Source organism: Xenopus tropicalis, chromosome 5 (assembly GCF_000004195.4).
Source record: "Xenopus tropicalis strain Nigerian chromosome 5, UCB_Xtro_10.0, whole genome shotgun sequence".
In the NCBI taxonomy this organism is placed as follows: domain Eukaryota; kingdom Metazoa; phylum Chordata; class Amphibia; order Anura; family Pipidae; genus Xenopus; species Xenopus tropicalis.
Window position 1 is genome coordinate 120,993,141 of NC_030681.2, and position 5,350 is coordinate 120,998,490.

The window sequence follows — 5,350 nt, forward strand, 5'->3', positions numbered from 1 at the left end:
ATACACAGTGCCCCTAACTGCCCCCATAGACAGTACCCCCCACAGAAAGTGCCCCCAATTGCCCCTATAGACAGTACACCCCATACACAGTGCCCCCATAGAAAGTACCCCCCATACACAGTGCCCCCAATTGAGACAGTGCCCCCCCATACACAGCGCTTCCTTCTTCTTCAGCGGCTCCTCTGCATATGCGGCTCCTTTCTTGGCGGTGACAGGCCCTTTTATAAGGTTGCGCCCCGTGCGTACGTGTGACGTCAATACGCACGGGGCACAAACTTATAAAAGGGCCAGGGTAAGGGGGGTATGATAATATAGAAAGATTTGCCTTGATGGGGTGCTAAACACAAATACTCATTTTATACATTGCAGATTTTTATGCAGCCATGAAACTGCCTTAAAGGCATAGTTGCTAATATTCTCAGCTAGAGTTTCTATAAATTTAATCAAATTGGTAACACCTCATATAAATGTACATTTCAAGTTGTGAATATGTTTGCTGCATATGCTGTTTGCCAGGGCCAGAACTAGGGGTAGGCAGAAGAGGTGCCTGCGTAGGGCTCAATGATTGAGGGGTGCCAGACAGGAACCTCTCCTGCCTACCCCTAGCACGAGCTCCCTTGTCATTTCCCCCACCAGTTGTCATTACACGGTGGGGGCAATGTGTTCCCACGCACACCCAAGTTGTGGGGGGGGAAGGTGCAGGGGCGAGGTGGCTGACCAGATTGCCTAGGGCGCCCAGTCAGCTTGGCCCTGCTGCTGACTTATTGTAACAGATTTGTTTTCACACCCAAGACTCTTTGGCCCGAAGATCTTACAGAGATGCAGCCTGGGATGTCCTGGGAATAAGTAACTAGCACCAACTGAAGGCATTTTCCCAGGTATTATGTCTGTAACTCAGTAACTAAACCTCGGAGCCACTGATTCTCCTATGAAAACTCATCTTTTCATATGCAAGAAATAAATACTTATACTTAAACTTTTCCTCTTTCTCCGAGATTCTTTTTAATGAGTGAAATCCATTTAACAGCAATTATAGGCAAATTAGAGAGTGTCTTGTATTAAGGAGTGAGTTAACGCCTACTTTAATGCACTGCTTCATTTTTAAGCAAAGTGTGCCATCTACTGTATTAGAATGGGAAGTGCAATGGTTTTGTTACTTTGTAATGTGAAGGCATGAAGTTCCCAGAAAGAATGTTCTGACTAGAGTCTGTAACTTTACTAACTTTACAAGAGACAAGTAAAAAAAAGCATATTAATTTGCATTGTTTTTATTCATTTCCTTTTCACAAATTAATTTGAGGTAGGACTTGGAAATCATCAAAAAATAGAATTACTTGGTTAAACTGGAGTCTGTGGAAGATGGTCTTTCCTTTATTCTGAGCTTTCTTGATATGGGGTTTCCAGGTAAGAGTTCTCATACCTGTATTATATGCCAGACAGAGACCAAACAATAAAACAAGCACATATAAAGACATTAAAGCTGCCCATGTGACCCAGGGTACTTTCTTTAAACTTAACCTACTATGATTTCTACCCCCCTGATTTCTGCCCCCTTGTGATGTACAATATAAGGTACAACTGGCATATTTTTTTTTTTTTTTAAATTCTTTATTTTTCTTTTTGCAAACAAAAAAGGGAGGGGGTACAGAAGGAAAAAAAGGGAGGGGGGGGAGGGTAAGCAAATATACACGTGATTGTTAACAGATGAGTTTAAAGCAAGTCTGTCAGCAAGTCATTGCTATACTATATCATTACATATTAACATATTAACTGTAACATTTCGGTATAGTCCTACATTTAGAATTTGGTCCTTTGGGCAGATCAGGTTGTTCTTGAACCTTTAGGTGGCAAAAAAGGGATTGGAGGGGAGGATTGTTTTATGGTTGGGCATATGTCTGTTCCTGGCCTATAGTCTTATTGGCTTAACTTCTGGAGATATTCTAGCCAGGGTGTCCAGATGTTTCTATAATACTGGCTCTTGTTTTGTATTAGAAAAGATATCTCCTCTAATTTTCTGATTTCTTCTACTTTAGCTAACCACTCATTGTGGGTGGGTGGAGAGGGTGACTTCCATTTTTGGGGGATCATTGACTTAGCTGCCTGTAGCAGGTGTAAAGTGAGTGGGTCCGATAGAGTTTTGTCTTTTTCTGGGAGTGCGTAGAGTAGTATCATGGCAGCATTGTCTATTTTGATCGAAAATTTTGTCACTTCGTTTGTCGACTCAATTACCTTGTTCCAGAATAGCTGGAGTTTGGGGCATTCTAGCCATATGTGGGTATGTGTTCCCTCTGATTTATTACATCGCCAGCAGAGGTTAGAGCTGCTAGAAAACATTTTATGTAATCTAACTGGTGTATAGTGCCATCTGGTTACTAATTTGTATATTGCCTCACTTGTTCTTGCTGCTCTTGATGCCTTGTGGACTAGTCTAAAGATCCTGTCCCACAGGTTGGGTGAGATAGAGACATTTAGTTCTCGTTCCCATGCTTTACAGTACGGCTTCTGGATTTGCTGTGTAGCTCCGAGTAGCAAATTATACATTTTGGATAGAGATTTGTCTGTGCCCCTGTTAGTTTCCAGCGCCACAACTAACTTTTCCCACACTGTGAGTGGTCTATGCCATTCTTTGCTTTTGCATGATGTGATATATGTATGAATTTGGTTGTAGTTCCATATATCTCTGGGGTGAGAGCCCCACCTTTTTTGGACTTCTGGAAGTGGTATTACTCTATTATCTGTTATAAAGTCGCTAATTCTAGTGGGTCGGTCGTCTATTTTATTCCACCTACTAAAGGACCCATGTTCCATGCTAGGCTTAAAATCTGGATTATACATAAGGGGTTGGAGGGTATAGGGGTATTGAGATAGGTGGTATAGGTCCTTATTCTTATGCCATACCTTGTATGTGGCCTCTATTAGTGGGTGATTGACTGCTGCTAGTATTGATTTTTCTTTAGTACTCCACAGCATGTTTTCTAGTGGTAGGGATAGGAAAGTTTGTTCAAGTTTGCACCAATCTTTCGTGTCTTTCTTTCCTGCCCAGTCTAATATACGGACCAAATGTGATGCGACATAGTATAAGTATACGTTAGGTAGGGCTAATCCCCCTTTTTCTTTTGGGAGTGTGAGGATGTTGTATTTCAATCTTGGATTGGAGCCTTCCCATATAAATCTCGTGATTAGAGACTTTACATTAGAAAAGAAAGATTGTGGTATTAGTATTGGTAATACTTGTAGGAAGTATAAAATTTTGGGGATAAACATCATTTTAATTGCCTGTATCCTACCAAACCAGGAGAGTTGCATCTTGCTCCATTTGGTTAGAAGGCTGCGTAATGAGGATAGCAAAGGTAAGTAGTTTTCCAGGTAGTAATTGCTTAGGTCTGCGGTTAACTTAATTCCTAAATATTTTATACCTTTAGTAGCCCATTGAAAGGAGAAGCTTTGTTTCAATGCTTGAGAGGTTCTTTCATCTACATTAACGTTTAATATTTCGGATTTGGAATAATTTACTTTAAAATTGGAAAGTTCACCATAGGTTTTGAGGAGGTTTACTATATTAGGGAGGGAGATAACCGGTTTCGTTATAAATAGTAAGAGGTCATCTGCGAATGCCGCACTCTTATATTCTTTACCTTTAACTAATAGGCCTGATATATCTTGATTATTCCTAATATGGTTTAGCAGAGTTTCCATGACTAGAATAAAGAGAGTGGGCGACAGTGGGCACCCTTGTCTAGTACCATTGTAGATGTTTACCTTGGGGGATAGTGTGCCGTTGACTCTGATTCTTGCAGAGGGGTTTTGGTATAGTGCCATTATTCTATTTCTTGTAATTTGTCCTATACCAAATCCCAGTAATGTTCTTTCTAGATATTCCCATGACACTCTATCAAAAGCCTTTTCGGCATCAGTTGTTAGTATTAGGGAGGGAACGTTTTTAGTTTTGGCATGGTGTATTAGCGAAATTATCTTAGTTGTGTTTTCTCTCCCTTCTCTTCCAGGGACAAAGCCTGACTGGTCGGTGTGTATTAAGGTTGGTAAGTATTGTTTTATTCTGTTATTTATTATCTTGGCATATATCTTCATGTCTATGTTTATTAATGATATGGGCCTATAGCTAGGGCATTGCTGGGGGTCTTTGCCAGGTTTGGGAATAATTGTTATGTGGGCTTCTTGGGCTTGCGGGTGAAAAGTGTTTGTTGCTGATATTGAGTTATAGTACTTCAGCAGAGAAGGGGCTAGTTCTTTTTTATAGGTTTTGTAATAAAGAGCTGTGTAACCGTCTGGCCCTGGACTTTTACCCGTTGGGAGATTGTCAATGCTGTTTTCTATTTCCTCTAGGGTGAAGGGGGCGTCTATTGACTGACTATCTTCTAAAGTAAGTGTTTGTAATCTGGCGTGTTTAATAAACTCATCTATCTTTTCGCTTCTCTCCTCTTTTGTGCCCGTTCCTTTTAGTTTATACAGCGCTTGGTAGTAGTTCTGGAAGGCTTTAGCTATGCCTTTGGTGTCGTAGTTTGTCGTGTTGTCATTGTTTTTAATTGCTGTAATGTGGGATTGGGGTTGCATCTTTTTGAGTACACTTGCAAAATGTTTATTACACTTGTCGCCCAGCTCGTAGTATCTCTGTTTGCACCTCATATAAGCCTGATAAGTTTTTTGGTCTAGGATTGCCTTTAATTGTAGTCTTTTACTTTCTAGCTGGGTGAGATTTTCCTGGGCTAATGTTGCCTTGTGTGTTTGCTCTAAATGGGATATTTCGTCTATTAGTTTATTTATGTGTTTCTCTTTCTCTTTTTTCAGGTTGCTGCCTATTGAGATGAAACTACCTCTGAGAACGCATTTCAGGGTCTCCCAGATTGTTCCAGGGGAGATCGAACAAGAGCTGTTATCTTGTAGGATCTGTATGATGTTTGATTTAATCTGTTCTCTGACTTGTTCTTTGTGTAGCAATAGATCATTCATTCTCCATGTGAAATCAGGCTTAGTGGTCTTTGGTATTACAAACTTAGCAAAAATAGGGGAGTGATCAGATAGTGTGCTATTACCTATTTTTGCCTGTGTGAACAGGTGTAACCAGTTTTGTGAAACCATAATGTAGTCTATTCTTGAATAAACCATGTGGGTTTTTGAAAAGTGTGTGTAGTCTTTTTTTACCGGGTTCTGAGTTCTCCATGCATCTATCAGCTGCATTTCTGAAAATAGCTTTTTAACCTCTCTTAAGGTCTTGTGGGAAATGTTACTTTTCCCTGAGGAGGAGTCTGTCACCGGGTTCAATACTAAGTTAAGGTCTCCTCCCATGATAATCAAGCCTTCTTTAAAATTGTCCAAAATTTTTAGAAATTGC

General features: G+C 40.3%; 1 long non-coding RNA gene across 1 annotated transcript; it reads left to right on the plus strand.

Annotated features, from left to right (window-relative positions):
• Nucleotides 1-4,348: 4,348 nt before the first annotated feature.
• LOC105947340 lies at nucleotides 4,349-5,139 on the plus strand. The gene is made up of 2 exons (XR_001924551.1): nucleotides 4,349-4,381; nucleotides 4,807-5,139. It is a non-coding gene; the product is annotated as an uncharacterized LOC105947340 (long non-coding RNA).
• The last annotated feature ends 211 nt before the right edge of the window (nucleotides 5,140-5,350 follow it).